Here is a 22,331-nt window from a genome sequence, read left to right on the forward strand (position 1 = left end):
CGTGTTTGTACAGCATTAAGTACAAACAGTGTCCCCTTTGGCACGACTTTATCTCTTACTGTTTATGATAGGGTATGAATCAAGGAAGAGAGAAATTACGACAAAGGAGGAAGTTGGAGCCTGTTAAAAGGGAAAGTAAGCAAGCAAATGCCCAAAGTCACAGGCCACAGAAAGACCTCATAGAATACAGCTATGATTTCAGGCAAGACATCGAACAAAGGGGTGGGAGTAGAGAGAAGGGTCTACACCTCTGTGTGAAGTGTCACATTTCAGCCCCTGTGCTGCTGCAGTTTACAGGCAGATGCACTCAGTTGGACTTGATGAACTTAAGGGTCTTTTCCAACTTAGATGGTTCTATGATACCTTGAGCTCACCTCAGTTTAAGCTTCCATTCAATTGTTCAGCAGTGAAGGACAGCAGCTGAAAAGCAGCTGAACATCCACCCACTTCTGAATGGGGTGTAACTGCCACACAGCCCTACAAAATCTGTCCCTGAAGATAAGTTGGTGCCTGGGCTTCCTAGATGAGGTTCAAGACAGCGGGGCCATGGGAGTCGGGCCATCAAGTTGCCATGATAGCAGTGAGAAGATTAACTCCAATGGTTATGATAAAACAAGGGCTAAATGAAAGGAAAAGTTCACCACTGCCAGAGTGAAAAATATAAACAGGGATATTTGGAAGAGAAAAATTAGGATGCTTTGTCAACTCCACTCCAGAACATTATAAACATGGTACTTTCTTGATCCAGAGCTGCCAGGTGGGTAATAAGATCCCATTAGTGCTCTCTGTTGTAGATGAGGCTTGCATGAATTTGGCCTAATAGAGCTCCATGGAGAAATAGGTGAGGTTAGTGAAAAAGTAATGGAGACAAGTGCTGCCTGTGGGCAAAAGTGGGGAAGGGAACTGAAGAAAAAGTCCTGAAATTAGGCAGAGACATAGCATAAAACTTTATAAGCAAGGACCCAGATCCCACATGGCCTTTTACAGGTACCTCTGCTGATATCAGTGTACAGTCTCTGGCTGAGGTAGTACTCAGCAAACAGCACATGCTGCAAGACATGCACAAGGGAAGGTGATTTGAGTTGGTGCTCTGCAGTGAAAACAGAAATTGCAGTTGCTTAATACAAGTAGAATTCCATGAAGACACAGCTTCTTACCTGTGCTCCCCCTGTACAAGTGCATGGCTGGCACTGATCCTTGACAAGAGTGGGGCCTGAGAGATGCTCTTGTATAAATTTCCTTGCTGACATTCAAACCTGAACACTTAGATTTGGTTTCCAGGCACTAGTGCTGAAGTCATAGAATCATAGAATTGTTTAGGTTGAAAAGAACTTTTAGGTCATTCAGTCCAAAATTTAATGTGTAACACTCTGAAAAAAGTTATGTGCAAATGCCTATTCCTTGTACCCAATGAGCTTTTCATGTTTATTCTTCAAGTGGTGGATATTTTTTTAGATATTTTGAGATTCATCACCTCCATTTTAGACATCAGTGTGACTTCTAATAAGACATTAAGTCCATGTTCCCATTAGCTGCAACATCCTTTACCTGCCATTGAGCACCCAGCAGTAAAAGGTGTAAAGATTCTTGTGATCTTGGAAATGCATCCAAAAACCAAAAGCAATAAGCTCCAGACAGATATTTGCAGACTAGAACACATATCAGGAGCTGTGTGTTATCATCAATTGTGGTATTTAGTAGAGTTTGGATTATTTCATTAGTCTTTGGAAACTATGACAGATAAATGATGGAAAAGTAAGGATAAACGGTCCCTCTTAAGGCACTTCTGTCTTGATGTGTATCAATTTTGAAATAGATCTGACTTTACAGGCAAGAGAAGAATTTTTTTAAGGCCATATAGTGATGACAAAACACAGGCACTATTAAGTGCCTATTTAGGATTTTAGGTTGCTACTAGGCACAGGAGGCACAGACAGCCCATCAAAACCATTCAATAAGTCTATACAGAGCATAGGTATCTATAATCAATTCATTTTTAGCTGTTACTCAAACAACTGTGTGCCAATAGCAGCATTATCCTAATAAGAGAAAAGCTCTTCCTTTGCAGAACTCCCTGGCTTCTAAGTCCTCCTTCACATTCTGTTTTCTGCCCTGCCAGAGCAAAGGGCCATGGTGAAAAGGGGTAGAGGTTATATGTGCATGGGGCCAAGCTTTCAGGTGTGGGGGGAAGATTCCTGTGTCAAAGGTGCCAAGTGAACACCCAGCACTGTACCAAAGAGTGGCATACTTGTGAAGGGAAGGAAAAAAGTCCAAGTTAGGGGACTGATCCCACAAGGACTTTTGGGGTAGTAACCTGGAGGAGAGTAAAAAAGACATTTTATTCTGCAACATTTTTATTTTTGTGTGTGGGTTTTATACAGAACTTTGATGTTTTCCATAAAGTATAGTTTTTCAAATGTGCAGTTGACATTCAGGTAGAGCATTCAAGTGGCTGAGAGAGCTTTTCCTCCTTCTCATTGCCAACCTTTTGATTTTTAGACAATTTGAAAATGGAAAATTCTCCTTTCCCATTCTGCTGGACAGAATGTCATTGCCGTCAGTGTATGCTCTTGCAAAGACAGTGCAAATTTACCTTGTGTTTTCCAAAATACAAATGTTTGGGTCTTGGTTGTGAATGGCTCGTGCACACCCTGTAAGAGAGCTTTATGGGGAGCTGGAAGGGTCAGAGGAGCCTGCAATGAGCAGGTTTTTGCACATGGGACTTTTAATGTGATTTTATATACAGTATTCTCCTAGAGCACATTCTCTCCTTTAGTTACTGCCTCTTCCTGGGGGAACTGATGTGTCTGCTCTGGACAAGGGGTCTGGGCAGTAGGGTGGGAACTGGCAGCAGCCAGGGTGTGGTAAGAAATAGTTCCTTTTCAACTGGCAGCCTATCATAAGTGGGGTCCCCCAGGGATCAGTGCTGGGCCCAGGGCTGTTTAATATCTCTGTAAGTGATCTGGATAATGGGATCAAGCATACCTTGATGAAGTTTGCCAGTGATACCAAAAGGAATGGAAAAGTGGACACTTTGGAAAGCAGTGCTACCCTGCAGGAAGATAGGCTGGAAGAGTGGGCTAACAAAAACCTTATGAAATTCAACAAATTTAGATATAAGGTATGGGAAAACATAATCCCGGAGTGCAGCTCAGGCTGGGATCTACCCAGCTGGGGAGCAGCTCGGTGAAAAAGGACCTGGAGGTCCTGGTGGGGAACAGCTCAATGCACCGCAGCAGCACATTGTTCACTCACAGCAATCCAACAAGATTCTGGGCTGCACCAACAATGGCATCACCAGCAGACATAAAGAAGTCACTGTCCCATTGAATTCAGTGCTTGTCAGGCCACCCCTGGAGTACTGTGTTCAGTTTTGGTCCCTGCTATACACAAAAGATGTGGACAAGCTGGAAAGGGCCCAGAGAAGGGCCATAATGATGATCAGTGGTGTGGGAAGACTGTCCTATGAGAAAAGGCTGAGAGAAGTGGCTTTTCTCAGTCTTGAGAAAAGAAGGCTTAGAGTAGACCTTATCACCATGTTTATCCAATATTTAAAGGGTGGCTACAAAGAAGGTGGAGACTCACTTTTTTGCTCTAAATCACATGGAAAAGACAGGGGGTAATGGGTCCGTGTTACTTCTGAGGAGATTCCAATTAGACATAAGAGGAAAATTTTTCACAATTAAGTCAATCAGCCATTGGGATAGTCTCTTGAGGGAAGCGGTGGATTCCCCAGTATTGGACACTTTTAAGATGTGTCCATTTGTGGTCGCCTGTCTTGTCTAGACTGTGTTTTTGGCAAGAAAGGTTAGACCAGATGATCCTTATGGTCCCTTCCAACCTGGTATTTTATAGTTGTATGATTTTCTGATTCTGACACTGGCTTAAAATGACCCCAAGGAAAGCCTGCCATTTATATGGGATGTCTCTCATCCAGGCATGGAATAAGAAATAGCTGCTACATGCTCAGCGTACCCCTAGAAGTGTCATAAATGCTGCTCTCACAGACAGGTGCTAACTAGGCACTGCAACTGTTACAACTTGGCAGAGTTCCTCAGCAGTTCCCCAAAATTTTATGCCTGAGGGAACATATCCTATCTTGTTACACCAGACAAATGGTTTTCAACATTCTTCCAATTTGTCAGCCGCTAAAAATTCTAGAGGAGATGTGGGTTGCTGTGGAGAGAGTAGGTTTTCTTTTCTTGGTCTTTATCCATGGACTCCTTAAAAATAATTCATAGACCCCTGGAATCTCACATAGCGTGGGTTGAAAACCACAGCACTGGATCAGTAAACAGATCCCCTGGTGAAATGAAGATATTTTTTCCTGGCTGCAAGTAGTACAGAAGTAGGTGTGAAGTTAGTCCAGTTCCATTTGTTTGTTGTTAGACAATGTGTTCTTGTAGATAAAGCAGTGATCTGGCAGTCAGGAAACTGGGTAGCAAGCAGGACCTACAGTTGTGCATCATGCTTTGCGAAGCAGAAAGTTTGGTTGATGCTTGTGGAGAGGTGAGACGAGCACTTAGTCCAATATTTTAGAGCCATAGAAGCAATTTTGGATAGAAAACTGGCTTCTGAAAAGGGCAAGTAATGAAACATATGTTTTGGATGGGAGAAGTTCTGAAAAAGACCTTTCCTGACATACTGTGTTACTACAGAGAGACATTTTCCTGGGATGTTAACAGAAGCGGATTTCCTAGAGTGATGACAGTAGGAACAGCACTGAGTTTTTTTTCCATGTCCCAGTACCACCAGAACAAATTTCCTTTTTGGTGTGTAGAAAACCTGTTTCTCCTGTATTACAGGAGGCAGTAGGAGTGTAGTATTCATTGAGAAGTTCAGTATGTCTCCAGTTAAACTGGCTGCAGTTCAGCCTACTTGTTAAAAATGCCATCAGCCTTTTAACTTTGCCAACAGGCTTCAGAGGAGCATCACATTCACCTAATAAAATACAAGGACTAGCTTTTTCATTCTCCTTCCAAATTGCTGCCTGCATGCAGCCTGCTGGTAGGACATCATTACCACATCTTCCACCTCCTCAGTAAGCTGATCAAACTCTCTGTAAGAGTAATGAAAATTTTTGCAAGGGTTATGTGGAGAAGGGAATATCCAGAAGGAAGGAAAAAAATCTCATCTTTCTCATCTTCCTACTAAACATGCCTTAAGCACTGATGGATAGAAACATAGGAACAAACTGGATATTGACTTTCTAAGATAGGATAGGGAAATGAGGGCTGCCCTCTTGCTGATTGGATATGCATCAAAATGCTGAACAGGTTCCTGAAAACCTGCCACTAATGCTTCATATCTCACATTGCCAGAATGTTTTAAGTGGTTGTTGCTGCTTTCCTGAACAGCCAGTTCTTGCAGCTGGGTGTTTGGAAAGCAGAGAGTTTGTTTTTAGTGATCAGTTTTAACTGTGGACTAAACAAGGATTTCTCTCTGAAGAAGAAACAGTATATGAGGATCTTAAAACATTTCCATGATTGGAAATGAAAATTTCTCAGCCTCTCCAGAAAGGAGTTTCTTTCAGAAAGGAGTTTCTGAAGAAGAAAATACAAGGGGGAGAAGACTTCCTTCTATCATCTTTCCAAGGAATCAGTCCTAATTTGGTTGCTGAAGAGAACAGTGTGCTTGAAATTTAGTCTGTGTGAGGTACACAAATAATGCATGAAGGAGCATCACTTCATTTGTACATACAGAGAGTATTTCAAGCATATCTGCATTCTGGCTCTCCTGCACCAGAATGAATCTGGATTATTTCCACTGCAAACAAAGACAGAACTTCCTGTGATTTACAGCAGAACCTTCATGTTTGGAGGCAATCAGGCACAGTTCCAGACAATCATCCATGACCCACTGTACTTGTATGCAGTTTTTAGTCTACATCTGACCTTGTGTCACCTCCATATATCTGTTAAGCACTGCAGATGTCACATTGAGTCCAAGGACTTGCAAGTGGAGAGTACTTGTCTAATAACCTTATAACTCCTGCAAAGCTTCTCAGGAGTGGGATGTGGTGTTCAGGTCTGATACTGCCTCTAGTGTGTCCAGCCCCCACCTCTTTTTTGTTACAGATACTTATGTGGCATTAGAGAGCTGTCTCACAGCCACTGCTCTGCTGTCATTTTGGTGTAGGTCCCTGCTTTTTAGTTTGGAGTCCAAATAAACTGACACTTGGCATTTACAAACCGTGTAGCCCGTGCAGAGCATTGTCCGAACTTGAAGCTGCTGACCCACATGCCAGCTGTATGAATTAGGTCACCCTGGCTCTGTTTTGTCTTCATAGTACAGATAAGGAAAATAATTTATCTCTGTGGAAAGTAGGCAAGTCAGGACAAGGATTTTAGTCCCAGCAAATTTGTGTTGTTTTATTTACCAGCCCTAAGAGGGGATAATGAAAATGAGCAGGGGGAGAAAAGTCATAAAGTCCAAGGGGTGTGCTGTGCCCCAGCCAGAGGATGCCATGTGTATGAGCCAAGGCACTGCCTCTAAACAGAAGCCTGTGTTATCCTGACAATACTGAGATCCCAGCAAGAGACAAGTCTTGTTTAACTGATCTGCAAGTAAATGCATAGGAATAGACCATTCTTGCCCAACAGCCATTACAGTACATTTGCTGAGAAGGAAGCAGGAAGAGGATTCAGCCCATGGAGAACTGAGAGGAGGTATAACTTTCCCCAGGTTGGAATAAAACCTGTGGTAGAGCAGAACTTAAACCCCTATTCCCCTTTCAGTGCTTAACCATACCTTCTCCAAATGTCCCTCTCTGGCTGTGCCTGCAAAGCTGTCATTCTGAGGAGCATTAGGAGCTGCCTCCGAAGTGACTTCAGTGCAGTTTCTCTCTTCCTCACCCCCGCACCCTCTCTCATTAACTTCAAAGCTCCTATTTATAAACCTGCTCAAGATTGCTTGTTCAGAAAGGAGGAGCCGAGACACTCTGCACACAGACTAAGGGACTCAGCAGAGATGCAGGCAAGAGCTACTTCTCACTCAAAGGGTAATAACCAGATGGAACAAGTCAGCAGGAAGAGTGCCTGAAATGTCACAGAAATGAGATCAAGCAACAGCTAGAGCTGTGTGTCTGCAGGCAGAACGAGCAGAATCACAGGATCACAGGAAACAGTAAGAAAGAAGGACTGAGAGGAAGCAAAATATTTAAGTGGGTAAACACATTGGACTAAGTGGCCTGATAATTTCCCTGGACCACCACAGTTCCATTATGCATTTTTGACACTCTCCCAGCCTCTGTGACAGTGATGAACAGGAGGCCTATAAAGCTGGCTTGCTGCAAAAAAGTGTGCCAGGCTAGTAACTGTGGAGTGACTTGCCATCTCTGTTGTTAAACAACTCACTTGCCTGCCTGAACCTCACTGGGATGCTCTTTTTAAGCACAAAACTTGTTAAACTCGGGTTTGCCTGCAAGTTCTGTAGCACCTGGTGATTTTGTACTGGCAAGCTAGAGAACAGACTGATGTCAACTTGAACCCCTGTGAGGGGAGAAGTGAGTACGTAAATAGCTGTCCTACATTGTATGGCACTATTCACAACAGCTTGACTTCCTTTGTCTTTCCTCCTGACTGTATTTTATGATAATGATCCAAACACAACCCAGCTATCTCTGCTTTTCTGAAAAAGCACAGCACAACTATGAAAGATCAGACAAGCTCATCTGCCATGAAGATAGGGGGGAAAAAAAGGCCAGTCCCTAAGTTTTATATAAAGAATAAACTAAAGTGCAGTAACCCATAACGAGTCACATTCATGGAGAGAAACAGAATCACATTGTTCAATAAATCAGAGGAGAACAAAGAGGTTCAATGACGACCCAAGACCAAAGCCATTTCTGCTAAGGAGCCTGCATCCACATCCTGAACATAACCTCACCTCTTCCCCTTCCGGCTTAACAAGCGATTTCATGGAGCTCTTTGTGCCAGCATGCAGGCAATTCCCTGAGCTGCTTGTCTTCACTGGGCTTCTCACTAGAGGGCAAAGGATGTGCTATACCGCTCTGCTCTTTTGCAGTCTGAATTCTTCCTGTTACTCTCTAAGATTTACTCTCCTTGACATCTATGCTTTTAGGAGCTTTGTCATCTGATACATTATTATGTTACTTAAAAAAACCCAAATTTAAAGCCCACAATCTTACCAAGGTGAAGTCTCAATGTATTAAGTGATAGTTTACAGATCCAGTAAAGGACAAGCATTCCCACAAAATGCCCATGAGGTGCCAAAGACAAGACACAACTACTGAAGAAAAGGGAAGGGATGAGAGAATCAAGAATTAGGGTAACAAAAATAATGTGATGTGCACAGTTGTGACATTTTCAGTCTGATGATTTCAGTGATGGTATGCTGGACATACCAGAGTACTGGGACACTCTTACAATAATACCAAAACATTTCTAAGAAGAAAGTTACTGAATTTGTATTCATTCTCTTTGCTGGAGAAAACCTGATGCAGTTTGTGGCATTATCTGACATATCTTACATATTTAAGAAGTGCTCTGTAGACATCAGAGAAAAAACATTGTTCTATCTAAAGCATGTCTCAATCACAGCCACAGACAGAGGTGGGTTTAGAAATGAGCAGTGAAAACTGTCAAAGGTCTAGAAAACCTGGTAAAGGAAAATTATTGAAGGAATTGCATTTACTGGATTTAGGAAAAATAAATTTGAGGAGGAACGTGGGAAATTGTCTTCTAGCAGAGCTATAAAAAGGACAGGGATTAATTGTTCTCTGCTTCTGTGACAGGAGGGATGTACCACAAATAGTGGCCAGCTTTGTTTGCATGAACAAAGATTTTGGTTAAGTATCAGAAGGAGATTTATTCTGAAAATAGGAAGAAAGAAGCAGTGAAGCAGCCTTGAAGGCTGTGAAGTCCCTTAGGAACAAAGCTTTGTGAGTCAGTGATGGTGGTGGCATGTTTACTTTTTCATAAGGAAGGGGCCTCTGAGGTCCTTCCATATTTCTGTGATTTGTACTAAGTCTGCAGTTCTAGCTGAGCAAGGCTGCAAGATGTAATCTCATTTTATAAATAAACAGAAATCTCCATTGTGTTCCAAACAACCAAACCTGGAAAGGGAAATGGTTTGGCGAAAACAAATGCCCCGAGAACCTTTGAAGATTTATAGGTGTAATTTGACCCTGTAATTCTATTTAGGAGTATCTGTGAAGAGTGTACTGGGTTGAGTAGGCTGAAGAGGGGGAAAGGACCCTACTCCTTGTCCTTAGCTTTGTGGCAGGACAAACCGGCTTATCCTGTGTATAAACAGGCAGCTTCAGGGTTGGCAGTGGGATCCAGCCTGTATCTCAGTGATTACACTCAGTGCAAATAACAAAACTTCTAACAAAATTTTATTAATGGAAATATCCTGAGGTAGCTAAAGTGGTTCAAAATTTCAAAGCTGGAATAGGAGAGAGGTTTGTGAAATTAAGATGTCTATATTCTTTGTCTGAAATCAGAGGGGAAAGCTGAATGGCACATTGGTAAAATACATGAACTTTAAATTACATTATGAATGTCCTATGGTATAAGTACTACATATAAGATTGCTGAATATTTTTAAACAGCACCTGTTGGGTTTGAGTACAAACATTAGATTTACTCAAGTGTAAGTTCTCTTAGTTAATAAAACTACATATGATTTGGCTCTGTATTGATGAAAATCTAGTATGTTTGCTTTGTGAAAATTTCATCAGGCTTTCTTTTTTCATCCTAAATAATTTACTGATTGATCATTTTCTATAATCTCAGTGTTTATGGCTTTGCCTTTATTTTTTGTTTTTGTTTAAAAAGGAGGTTTCCGTATCAAATGTAGAGGCTCCTAAACAGTGACAGATCATGAGCAATGATCCTACCTTGAGCACTCAAGCACACATATAAGAATTGAAACACTGTGAATTTAACTCTGGAAGGTGATAAGAACTGTGGTCCCAGTCCAGCAAACTGTATTTGTCTTGGGAATAGTGAGATTCAGCTGGATTATTTGTGTGCTCCAATCTAAGTGCCAGGAAGGAGAACAGTTCAATCAGGACCTGTTGGGATAAAGAGAAGCAGTGCAGATTTGATCATAGCAATGAAGTGCACTCCCTTATCTTTGGTGCAGTTCCTCTGAGGTATGCAAGGGTCAGTGAAACTGAATCTGGATCTCTAAGGTCCTTTCTCCCTTTAGATTCCAGCTTTCAATATGATCCCTTTCACTTGGAATAACATCAGTTAATTGAGATAACAGATACATATCACTCACACTTTCGACAGAAAGAAGTTGCCCAGGTTCTATAGAAATGACTTATCTTTGTGTTACATAACCTAATAAATATATATTCTCCAAGAAGATTAAGCTTGGAGTATCTAAAAGTCCTGTCTAAAGTCCACAGTGGTGAAAAAAGCAGGTTCTGTCATGCTGCCATTGCTAATGGCATGACTGTTTAGCCAGGCTATTGTGAATTGATGAGTCTTGATCCAGCTACAAACAGGAGCCTTGGCTCAGCCCGGCCACAAGCATCTCTGTCCCGTGCTGCACTACACAGGGCAGAGAAGCACACAACCTGATGGGAAACCCACAGAATAAACTGTTCCAGAGGTCAGATTCATCCTAGGCTCTAGATGCTTGTCACTACTTCTCTGTCTATCAGAGCTTTGTTCAGTGTGGCCCAGAAATTAATAATGCAAAAGCCTATTTGAATCATGTGGCCTCCGCTTGTTCTCAAGTTCCTTGGATGAACAGCATTTTACTGCAACACTGCAACATCTACATCCTGTGTCTAGGACTGTTTTCCATCTCTTTCTTGCTTCAGAGTAGCAGGGCTTGGACCACTGAAAAGGATTAAGGGAAATGCAGAACAACATCAAGTCCAAAGCTCCTGGCTTAGAGAAATGGACACTTCCTGTTTCCTGCCTCTCTGATGCAAGCTGCATAGCCTGGATCTGAAAGCTGGTTAGCTTGTCTCACTGGGGGTCAGTTCTCTGAAGTTAGTCCAAAAAATCCTAAACGGGTGCAGAGCTGTAGATGGTTATGTAGAGCCTTATGCATATGATCACTCAGCAGTGCTTATTGTATGGTGACAGGAAATGGAAATGAAAAAATAGAGAAAACAGCTAACACAAGGCTGTTACAAACTGCAAAATAAGAAGGAAACCCACTATTTTCTATACACTTGCAATCTCTGTTATTTGCTTTCCTTGCTGATCTCTGCTCCTTCCATAGTCTCTCAGTGTGTAAAATCATAATTGCATTGCATAACTTACGGTGCTGATGTCACTGTGGAATTTGGTGCTTGGCTGTTGGATTTATTTTTATTAGATGCAGTGATTAGAATCTAAGCAGTGATCATAGCTTTAAAACTTCTATGAATATGTACTTTTTTCCAATCGGATTTTCTTTGTACTTCTTAAATATCTGTCTGACTCAGAATACTTATTGAAACTTGGAGAATAAATGTGTATGGAGAAGTATCAGGAGGGGAGGTTTGGATCTTAAAAGCATAGTCAAATATCTTAAGGGCAGCAAATTTGTACTGTAGGGCAAGGTGCTTTATTGCTCAGGTTGCTGACAACTGTAAAATACCTTCCAGAAGAAACATATGGTCTCAAAAGTATCGGTAAGGGGGTATGATGTGTATTTTCATTGCACTGAACCAAAGCTAGCCCAAAGCCTGTGAGAGCTTCTACTGTTGAACTTACTGAGAACTGTGGAAAAGGGGCTCAGATTCCAGTGCCTGGGTTCCCAAACACCAGGTCACTAGTGAAGGATCTAGAATCAGTTCCTGAACCTTTTCAGGAATCAGTTCAAGAACCTTTTCTTTACCTGTATGTGATGAAGAGGAGAAAGCAAACTGCACTCCAAGTGAATCCATTTCTGTACAGCAGATTCATCTGCTTATGTGGGGATGAACTGGGGTGTCCCACTGAGGGTAGTAAGCTACATCACATGAGAAGGGAAGCTTATCCTTCTGTATGTATTTGATTTGCTTGGTTTGAAGGGGCTATATTAAATCCACATGCCACAGGAATGACAGTCTTAAAAGAGCTTATTTGCTCACTAGACTTAAATTGGCATTCTTCATGTTTCATTTTGGTAGTGCCTTTCCTTGACCTATCTGGCTCTACCTGCAGTTGTAGTTATTCCAGAAAAGGAGTGCCTTTTTCTGGTTTAAGATAAGCCACTCCTGTACTAGGTTATAGGTACTGCTCAGTGTTACCTTGCCTGGTCTCTTCAGTACTGTTTGCTCTCCTTTTTATGGCCATCTTGTCTCTTCAGGTTGACAGTTTTTCTGTCTCGAAATACCTGCCTGTGTAGTCCTTGGTAAACCTCTTGTCATGAGAAAAGTAAAAAAAAAAATTTTAACATTTTCCAGCATATGTTCATAGACACAAGAAGCAGGTACATCCTTGGGAGCTATCAACTCAGAGTCCACATTTCAAAATGTGTTCTGGCACACATTGTTTGTTCAGGAGAAGTCATACAGAAATACTTCTGAGACATCTACACCTAATTTATCAGTTCAATGTCATTGAACATTTTCTCTTGTCCTTTCACCAGAAGGGAAAAACCATAAGTGCACACGAAAGGGTCAATGTTTTTGAAAGGTCAGTAATTCCAGATGAAATGCAAACCTAAGGCTTAAAAAAAAAAATCTCCATTGAGCAATAAGGCACTTAGAGTTTGACTTTGTTACGCAAGAGAGAAACTTTCCAGCTGGCTGGCAGTGGCTCCAAAGGGTGTCTGTGTGGTTATTGATTAATTAAATCTATTGTTGCTCACTTCTTTCATTAATCCAAGTGTTTTCTCTTCACTTGTGTCCCTGCATAACCCTGTTCTAAAGATTTGGAATCTGACAGAGACAACTGCTTTGAATATCAGGTTGCTTATTTGAAATGCTAGCTCTTCCTGTCTCAGAAATTTCTAGGCGTGGCATTTTAGACCTCAGAAGAATGAGAAAGCTACTTCAAGTTGAAGGTGCCTCCCCTCTCATGTTCAGGAACTCTGGAACTCTGTAATGTGTAATGTATAACAGAGAGGAAAGGCACAAAAGGCAGGACCAGAGGGGTGACTCCGCTGCTTTCTGTAGCACTGCACTCAATTCCAGTGCTGAAATACGAACCTTAGCCAGTTGTGTGAGGGACAGATGTCTCTACAGCATTGACACATGCTGTTCAGGGTTCTAAATGTCTGGAGAAGTAGTGTGGAGGATGAGATTAGTAATATCAGCAAGCCAGCAGCACAGTTTTGCTTCTCCATATACCCACCTTGGCCCCAGAGAAAATCTCCAAATAGCCTTATACCCCATAGTCCTCTGCTCATGGTCCCAACAACCAAAGACCCTGAAGAGCACTGCTGCCCCAGCAGTGGGAGGCTGTGTCTACAAACCCAGAGAAAAGCCCAGGCCTTGCTAATCCACACAGTCCCCAGCATCTCTGTTTGCTGTACCGAGGGTACTTTGTGTGCTGGTCCCTGGCCCGGCGCCACTGCCTTGTGTCACACAGGAAGCTGAAGCCCTGCCAGCTGGGAGCCACTTCTGGTCGCTATCTCCAGCCATCGGTGCTCGATTGGAGCCTGTTACCCAGGCTCCTGACCTGCCAGCCTCGCAGGTCCCAGGCATTTGCTTTCCCTTTTGAGCCCTTGAGATATCAGAGTCTGTTCTACTGCAATTAATATGTTTAGGAAATGCCAAGTCTGAATTAACTACTGCTGGGTACTGGGAATTTTTTGCTTGACTGGAAACATTTGCCAGAAAGCAGGATGGACTGTGCTCATGCCCAAGAGCAGGGCAAACCTCGTTGATAAAGCTTCCCCACAGAAGCAATTCTTTATCACAGCAGTGACAAGTCACTCCTAGCTCCTTCCTGCTCTATTACCAGCGTTACCTCCACTGAAATACGGGGGTCATTTGAAGGGTAAAGCTGCAGCCGTCACTCAAGTCAAGAGAGCACCACCTCCACCTTTCTGAAGCAGGGAAAGAGACACTTCCAGTTCAAGATGATTTGGCTGCTTTACAGTTTTGTTTGGTGAACATAAAAGGGACTTGGAAATTTCAGAGGCCTCTTTCAGGAAATCCTTTACAAGTTCCTTTAGTAGATGGGTTTTGCCTCAACAATTCAACTAATTACAATCAGTCACTTGATCCTGGAAGAACAGGGAAATTGTATCATGCACATTTCATACAGGATTTACTTAAGCATTCTGGGTTTTAGTTCTTTGGCACCTACAATTAGTCATTTTGCCTGTAATTTTGGCTGGTAATAGTACTGATGCCTTCATACCAGAGAAATGGGCTTCCTCTTCTGAAAAGCAATAACAATAGTGTCAGCTGGCAGGCTCATTTCTTGCAAAAATCACTGGCAAACAAAATATGCATAGGTTGGTCTTCCAGTCCAGTAGGATAACAAAGGAGACATCTGTGCCTGGGGATGTCCATTTTCCTCCAGTTGCAGAGGGGGAGGGAGGGAGGTACCCAAAGATTACCTTCCTGAGAAGTGTAGATCACCCTGGTTATAGCAGTGCTGCTAACAAACTCTGTGGTAAACCTTCATGGAACACAGTATCAGGAAGATCACCTCCTTTCCCTAAAGCATTTTTAAATTGGACTTTTTAACCATTTCCTAGCCACAGCAATGTGTTGGCCATTGTGAGAGTCCGTCCAGAGGACCTAAAACCTCAGAGAGAGGGGCTGGCACCACAGATATGGAGGAGCAGCTGTGGGGAGGAGCAAATCTGTTTACCTTGTGTGCTGCTTAGCTGTATAAATATCTTGAGAACAGAGGAAATTTGCAGTCAGTTTGGTGCAAACAAAATATTTCAGCATCATTGCAGTAATTCATCAGGAATGCTGTTAACTAAACATCTGTTACCTTTTTCTGATTGAATTAAATAGTATTAAGCCTCTGAGGCTCACTATTACTCTCTCTTCCTTTCTATCTTAAATCTCTTTTCCTGCTGTCTGCTTTATCAATCAGTGATTGTGCCTGCGGATTTTGCAGTGTCTCTCTTCGATCAGATTAGAAATGTTTGTGGTTTCTTGCTCTCTGAAGCCTTGCATACACAAAACAATCTTCCACAGCTACTCAGCAGAGCTTTTTGTGCCAGCAGCTGCCTGCCCTTCTCTGCTGATGCACCACTGCTGCCCTAACCTCTGTGGAGGGGACTGATCCTGGAATATTTTGATCCTGATATGAATAAGGCTGCCAGTAGAAGCAGATGATGCTTTGCCATCATACAGTGGTATCTAACACATAGGAACACGGACGTAGCCTTTCCCTGAATTATAACATTGCTTATAACTTTGGGAGTTGTGTTGAAGCAGTGTAAGGTGCTACAACCAAAGCAGGTGCAGGCAAAACCATTTAACTCTGTACTCTATGAAATAATTTGATTGTTGTCATCTTCCCTGTGAAGAGCCACCAGAAGCAGTGTTGTGGGTGTTGATGTTGAAAACTGCACTACCTGATCACAGATCGTAGTAGGGATGACTCTTCCAGCCTTCTATCTCTTCAGATCATTTTCTGTTGCTTTCTCATCATCTTATCCTCATCCACCTTCCGTGTTTTTCTCTCTGCACTCTTCAAATATTTCTTTATTGGTGTTTTAGGTCACCTAAGTGAAACTGGAAGAAAAACTGGTTATGAAAGAGCAACAGTGATAGTCAGCTTAGCAGCAGGACTGTGTACTCAACCCCACTAGGTTCCCTCCAATGTAAGTGTCTGGCCTTACCTGATCTGTGGCCCCAAGCAGTCCTGCCTTTGTATTGGTTTAAATTTGCTGCAAATAGGTCATCCTATCTAAGAAAGGCTATAAGAAAAGAATCCTAAACATTTTAATGTCTGAACTGGCAATAATCTTGGACAGTGCATGATAGAGCTTATAAATAGCACTTTGAGTGCCCATGATGTCACAAACCACGTCTGATTTGTGATTTATTACATCAGATCATGACTTGTTCATAGGCTTGTAGTTTGCAGCTTATTTACAGTCAGTACACCCACTATTATTCCTAAGCCATCCCAGTGTTATGCAGATACATAAATGCTGCCTGGAACCGAAACAGTAAACAACCAATTAAAAGTTTAACCTCTTCCCTTCTGATCTCTTCCTACATGATTAACTGAGGATGCTGTTGCATAAATTATAGTTGTGTCAGATAATGAAAAATTGGTGTTCTTTCATTTGCCTGTGTATCACATTTACACTAAAAAACATTTGTAGATTTTTAAAATACTTATGCTCAAAAATAATTTCTCATTAAAACTGCATTCATTTGAAGACAAGTTCTTTCGTTTTCTTCACTGCAAGATTGTTGTTTTACAAGACTTCCTAGAAGAAAACAGCAAAAGCTAATTTCTGAAATTTAATGAAAGAAGAATTTTAATTCTTTTTATAGTTCTTGACACTGAACACATATACATACAAATTGGTTTATCTAAACAGCAGTTTGAAAAACCAGAGTTAGGCAATGTAATTAGGAAGGGAAAAGCTTGCTATTCAGATTAATTAAGCTAAGTAACATTCAATTTTTATGTCACATCTTTTTGGCAGATTTCATTTACTCTGACCATGTTTTGGAAGAGGTCACAGTTAAGATTTAAATGCAGGCCAATATAAACCCCAGGCATTAATGAATCCTGAATGTAATGATTTTAAGATTGGAAAAATTCCTTGTTCCACTCCCTATCTATATCACTGAGTTACAGAGATTATTTGGTTTTGAATAGCCCATTTGCAGAGAAAGGCACTCACCTAAAAATCTACAGAAAGAACTAAGCCATTTCAACCAGTCTTTGTTCAACTACGTTCATTTTAAAATAAAGAAAATCCCACCCTGAGAAAAATGTGATTATATTCAGGTACCTAAAAACTGGTATATCCAGGTATCTAAGAGTGGACAAGGGAGTAACTGTATCATTCAAAAATGGCAAAATGGGAAATAATTTATGTAGGTCCTCTCAGCTGAGTATCAGTGAACCTTGCTGGTACATCAGCACGTGCTCTCTATCAAAGGTTACCATAAAGCACTTCTAAACGTATTGTTCTGATTTACTCCCTCACTTTTTAAAAAATCCCTCAGGTGAATCTAAGGCTGTAGGAGAAGAAAAATAATTACCAGTACTAATGTCCTATACAATATCTGTCTCTATGCCTCATTGTTTCATAGTCCATGATCTTAAAAAATGTAGTCCCCAGAACAGAAACTCCTTTTGTATTCTCACAGGACAAAGTTCCCTAACTCAGCTGGTCGAAGGCGATCAAACACTACATGTCAGTGTAATTTGCAAGACGGACACAAAGGAAACTCTTCTGTAGCCAACTGGTTCTTTCTAAACATTCATTTGTATTAAAAGATTTACAGTGTTAGAGGCCCTTACTGGAACTGGAACTGAGTGCAGGTAAGACAGTTCAAGGTGCATGAGAAATCAGGTTTATTGAAGTCTTCTCTGTACAGATTTTGCATTAAATACCTAATCTTGTTTTTAAGTAGTGAGTTGGCTAGCTGAGGTGTACCAGTGGCCATGAAAGAGAAATCTAATGCACAGCCTGTCAGCAGTCTTTCTTGTTGTTGAGTTTATATACATCTGTACGTGGCCTCAAAGCTAGGTTTTATTCATTGTGATCTGCTTTTAAATATGAGTGTTTCCAGACTCTTGCTGGGATAGGCAGAGAGTTTAGTGGAGATCATGGGAAAGCCATGTGCTTGCTGTCTCTGAAGAGACATAAGGTGTCTTAAGTTGAAGAAAAATGCTTATCTTTATTCAAAGAAAAAATATTTGTGTACACTGCTAGAAATCTCAGGTATCTAGTCATCAAGGAAGAGGCCTTCAAAATTCAGAAATCAAATGATAAAGCAAATAAATAAATGAATAAATAAAGAGAGGAAAAATTAATGCCCCCTGACTATGGGGACATTGGTGAAGGGAGTTCTGTTTTCAGGATTTTTTATACAGTCATGACAGTTCAAATCCCATTTCCCTTTGATCTAAGTACCTACATGGCCCCTTAATACCAGGAACTGCAGCTCTAAGGAAAATATTGCAAAACTTTCCTGTATGCAACTACGCAGATTTTTTGGTATCATCTGGTTCCTGGCCCACTGCCACTGGCACAGAGCAGTGCTGGAGGCTGACCAGGTGCCTTCCACAAGTATCCACTAAGGGTCTTCCTATGTCTTAGCATATCCCTGGACATGTGGTAGCAGCTACTGCCAGAACCTGGGCAATGGCTAAATAAGCCTCTGCTGGGGCCTTTCTTATGTCTTATTTTGGATTTTGAAGAGTTAATAAATGCACAGATTTGTTTTTCCTCCTCCGTAATTAGATCCCAGAGTAAAAATGTCATAAGCCTCAACTGCATCCTTAATCTCCTGAACAATAGAAGCTGTGTTAAAAAACCCAAAACAACTGTCTTCCTGGGAAGGGTGGATGCTCATCAGGGATCCTTAGCTGGGTTTCTGGTGTGAGCCTTGCACGGACAGGCTGGGGACACCGAGGGGGCTGCCTGCAACTGTGGGGGCACCTCCTGCTTACCTGGGCTGGGCTGGGCTCCTGTCAGACAGATGTTTGTGGCTCAAAAACTGGCAGTGTGTTCTGCAGCAGTGTGGAGAGGTGTTGAGGAAGGGGGAGCCTGGGCAGCTGGGTGAGCAGCTTGCTCACCACTGTAAGAGGTGGCTTCTTTGCAGCTTGGAGTGCTTTGGCAGAGAGATGGGGTGGACAGATGCTCTGCACTTGCCCAATTTATCTTCTGGAGAGGTGCCTTCTGTCTCTGGGTCTGTCAGCTCCCCTGCACTAAAAATACTTCCCTGAAACGTGCCCTCCTGTGCACTCAGTCATGCAGAGAGCCTGACCCTCAGTTCAGCTGGCAGTAAGCAGTCTTCTGGCATTTTCTGTGTTCTTCAGAAAGGGCACAATCAGCTGCCCAGAACCATTATCTAAAGAATTGGGACATAGAATTGCACATATTAACCCAGTCTCTCCTCTCTTCCTCCTCCCTCTGACTCAACAAGTGGTGTAAGTTCCAAACAGCATCCTTATCCTACAAGTGTGTTTAATTTCCCTAACAAATTGAGGTATTAGGAATCTTAAACACCAGATGTTTCTCAGAGTTATGTAAACCAAGAGGAACCTAGATGCTAAAGTAAGAGCAGAGGGAAAATCCCTTTGGAAAGATGTGCCTGGCCCATGGCTGTAATGGGCTGCCAAGCAGTGTTATTCAAACTGTGACGTGCAACCTGCTGAGATAGCAAAAGCCCAAGGCAAGGAGAATGAGGTGAAGGTGTAAAGTGACACACTGTTTCTTTTCTTTTTCCCCAGGTGGGCCTTGGGAAAATTAGAATATACTACAGCTATACCTTCCAAATCAGGAGTCAAGTTCTCCTGTGCATGAACTCAGGCAGACACCAGAAAGAGGCCTACATGACAACAAGTATCAAAAGAAATAAGATGTAACAAAACAGGTAAATGTTAACATTCAATGTTTCCCAGTGTACTGTATTTATTTTCCCCTCCCTGTTTCACTCCCCTTTTGAAACAAAGAATTGTCACCTGGAAAAGAAGAAATTTCCTCTTTTTTTGTTGCATTAGGGCATATAGGAAGGCTTGAAAAATTTTAGGTATTTGAAAATTACTGTCTATTTTTAGAACCGTCACAAACACTGAGTGCGTTTCCTGGAGGTCTTTCGTGGTGACTTTCAGATGTTGGCTATGAAGTCTTTGAATTCTCAGAGAAAGTAGCTGGGTCCTTTTTTTCCTTCCAACAGCTTATTTTATCCTTTCAATTGGAGATGTTAATGAACACACACTATTATAAACACCTGTTCCTACCTCGTACTAGAGCTCATCTCTACCATAACAACTCTGCTGAAAAGAAAAAAATTATCTCCCAGTGTGGATTCAGTCCTGTGTGAACTTTTGCTTTCCTTTCTTCTGCAAGGCTCTGTTCCTCACCCAGAATGGGCAGCCTGCAGCTGTCTACCCCGGGATGTCCTGTGTTACGGGGATCAATGACACGACCTAGCCTTACCTTGTACTAGGAAATTAGAGAGCTATCAAGAGGGCGGAAAATACCTTTTCTCTCTTGCTCCTCCCACCAGCCAACTGCAATCAGCACAAGCTTTACTGTAAATGCAGTGGTAAGAGGAAAAGGCAGCAGCAAGAGGCTTTTTTGCTGGTGTGGCTTATTATTACTATCTGAGAAAATAAACTCCAAATGCAATACTGAGGTTTGCTAGTTACACCATTGCCCCTGTAGCTGTGTCTTGTTTAGTGGAGGCAAAAAATGAGATTGGAAACTGTGCAACCAGTGAGGTAGGATTTTATTAAATGCTGCGGCACCCCGAGGAGTGAAGGAACTAAGCTGTAGGTACCTAATAAAAGCATTTGATAATGTTTTGAAGACATACAAATGCATTGGGGCCTTTCCAAGGGAACCTTCACAAAACTCTGTGTCTGTCTTCTCATTGTATCTCGCCTCTGTTGAGATACCAAGGAATCCATGGCCAGGATATCATCAGGCCTTTCTGACTGAAAGCTACTGACTGCAATAGTGTCTGACTCAGTTTCAGCCTAGTGGCCTCCTGAAACTCTCAATATGTGCCAGATATGAGGAGCTTTTCATCATGCAGGTATCTCCAAAGAACCAAATTGAGGCCAGTTTATCCTGGCATCTAGAGTACTAATCTGAGGCTGAGTCACCATTGAATCTCACCAGACCAGGTTTTGAATCAGGTCAGAGGATCAGTTGTTTATTGTCAAAATCCTCAAGCTCTCTCTCCCTACTTGCCTGGAAAGCTGTTTAGCTTCCTGCCACTGTTTCAAAGTGTAACTTGTTCAAAGTGGCCTGTGCTTGACTTCTCCTTAATGCAGCTCCCGGGAGAGGAGGAAACCCAGCAGTCACCCTGAGCCAGGGCTGGGTGCCCTGGGTGTGTGACCTTTGCCATGCTAACCTGCCCTAATCTTGCCCGGCAGCATTAATTGCCTCTTAAGGCAGCTTTGTTACCAGCTCTGGGAGGTTGGGACAGACAGCTCATGCTTCCGCTAGTTAGCAGCCAATAATAGCCACTTTGGGTCCTGGCGTGAGAGAAGGAGAGGCTGGTAATACCCCTACTTCAGTGTCCCATTAGAGTGGAGGAATCCTCAGAATGTGGGTTAGTTTCAGCTGAGCCCTCTCCATCCCAGGCTCTTCCTCACCTTGTTTCAGCTCTGCACCACAACCCACGTGAGGAGGGCGTGATGCTATTTATTCTTGTTTCCTCCTTCTCTGAGATCCTATCAGAAACACCAGTCTGAGTCAGAGGCAGAGGCTGTGACTGAAATGAGAGAGAAATTTCGGAAATGCACAGATTTCAGCCCAGTGTGGCTACCCCAGCTCTTTGGAAAACTGGGCCTCAGAAATGTGTGAGATACTCAGCAAAACAGTAGCTAAAGAAAGACTATGTGAATTAGAAACTGCCTAGCAAGCAGCAAGAAAAGGAGTGGCTGGCTTGTCGTAGGTAAGGAACAGGACTCAGAGGAGTGTTGTAGCATGGGTGTTACATGACCTTCTACCCTCTCGCAATATCTGCTATTTTTGGACATTTGCTGAGAAGAATTCCTCCAAGATCACTCCTCTGGTTTATTGGGTGGTGATAGCTGGGTTTTCCAGCACAAACAGAACTGTGCTACAGTGAGAGGTTTCCAGCAGTGATATTTTTCCACATGCATTTGGATGAAAAGTCTTTTAAAAGCCTACTCTTTGCATTTGGCAGGTAGGGGCAGGGTACAACAAACCAAAAATATATGTCCAAATATCCCAGTCCCAAACATTTAGATCTAGCTGATTACAACACATTTCATTGCATATTAAGCAGCACAGATCTGGAAGGATCTGAAAATACTTTCCACATCCAGATCTCCCCAGCAATAACCATGTCTTGGGTAGATTGCATTTTTATTGCCTTCACTGCCTTGCTGAGATGATATCCCAGTACTTAAGGTGAGCTGTGTGAGTAATGGTACTTCAGCAGAATGGAGCCATTTACTTCTGCTAAAGTGAACTGGTGCTTAATGGTCTGTACAGTTATATGACCTCTGGTTGCAATCTGATCAGGTAGCACAAACTAAATGCAGTGGAGTCTTGCTGATAATGGGAGGAGAATGGAGGCTCGGGATCTAGGGTATTGCCCAAAGTAGGGACAGCTGGTCAGCAGGTGGCAATCTTATCTCTGAAGCAGGAAAGGCCCACCACTGCTAGAAAAATTTGCTACCAGCCATGTCTTCGGTGAGATGTGTAACTGAGAGATCTGGATGCTTTATGTACTGGTTCTAATCACGTTTGATTTTTCTTTGCAGGCTGTTAACAGCCCA

General features: G+C 42.3%; 1 long non-coding RNA gene across 1 annotated transcript; it reads left to right on the forward strand.

The window, feature by feature from the left end:
- The first annotated feature begins 15,538 nt into the window (after positions 1–15,538).
- Positions 15,539–19,436, forward strand: LOC128783881 (uncharacterized). Its single transcript, XR_008429257.1, has 3 exons — positions 15,539–15,696; positions 17,210–17,384; positions 19,302–19,436. It is a non-coding gene; the product is annotated as an uncharacterized LOC128783881 (long non-coding RNA).
- The last annotated feature ends 2,895 nt before the right edge of the window (positions 19,437–22,331 follow it).

The sequence above is a fragment of the Vidua chalybeata genome, chromosome 2, assembly GCF_026979565.1.
Source record: "Vidua chalybeata isolate OUT-0048 chromosome 2, bVidCha1 merged haplotype, whole genome shotgun sequence".
Lineage (NCBI taxonomy): Eukaryota > Metazoa > Chordata > Aves > Passeriformes > Viduidae > Vidua > Vidua chalybeata.